Here is a 1,052-nt window from a genome sequence, read left to right as displayed (position 1 = left end):
TGGGTTTGAACTACCAACCTTATGGTTAGCAGCTAAATGCCTTACCCACTACATCACCAATACTCCCTAAGGTCATTAAGTCTTCATGAATATTAACCTCTCCAGCTCAGGGTGGAGTTTTGCCACCATTTTTTATTCATATGATGTATGGAGAAATATGGAACCTTAACGGCACCTGCATAGAGTGTAGGAGTATGTATACCTATGATTTTGTATTACTTCCTGTTTTATAAACTGTATATAAGAGAAGCTTGAAGGAACCTTCCTTGGAGTAGCCTTGGAGGCACTAGCCCAGGCTGTTTCCTTCCTTGGCCAAAGAAATAAAAATGCCTTTCTGTTCTCCCATCTCAGTCTCTTGTTTATTGGCTACAACCAGTCAGGCAGAGCAGAGCCTGGATTTTACCTGGCAGCAAAAGAATTGAAGATGAATGCAAGGGGACAGTAAGGTGATGGCCAACTAAGGTGGTAGCCACAGACATGAAAGAAGTGGCTGAATTTAAGAAATATTTGTTGTTGTTAGGTGCCACCCAATCAATTTTGACTCCTGGTGACCCCATGTGACAAAGTAGAACGTTCCCATAGGGTTTTCTAGGCTATAATCTTTTATGGGAGGAGATCTCCAGGTCTTTCTCCCACAGAGCCAATTGCCTAACCTTTGCACCACCAGGGCCCATTAAGTAATATTTAGATAATATAATTTGTGATTAATTGAATGTGAGAGAGAAGACAATGAGGAGTTAAGAATGGCTCTCACATTTCTAGGAAATCAAGAAAATGTACACCCCACATCTAAACACATATTCATCACATTTAGTCTTAGAGGGGAGAGAGATGCAAAACCTGGACTCCAAGCTGCAATATTTAAACAGTACCTGATCAGGGTTAAAGGCAGAGTGGGAAAAGGCTGGATGAATTATCAGGTCAAATCTGCCCTTGTAGAACAAGAACAACAACAAAAAAAAAAATCCAAACCAGTAACATCCAGTTGATTTTAACTCATGGTGCCATTATGTGTTGCAAAGTAAAATTGTTATTCATTGGGGTTTCAAGGC

This window comes from Orycteropus afer, unplaced genomic scaffold, assembly GCF_000298275.1.
Source record: "Orycteropus afer afer isolate SDZICR_OR568_19922 unplaced genomic scaffold, OryAfe1.0 scaffold00355, whole genome shotgun sequence".
NCBI lineage: Eukaryota > Metazoa > Chordata > Mammalia > Tubulidentata > Orycteropodidae > Orycteropus > Orycteropus afer.
Note: the sequence above shows the minus strand (reverse complement) of the source record.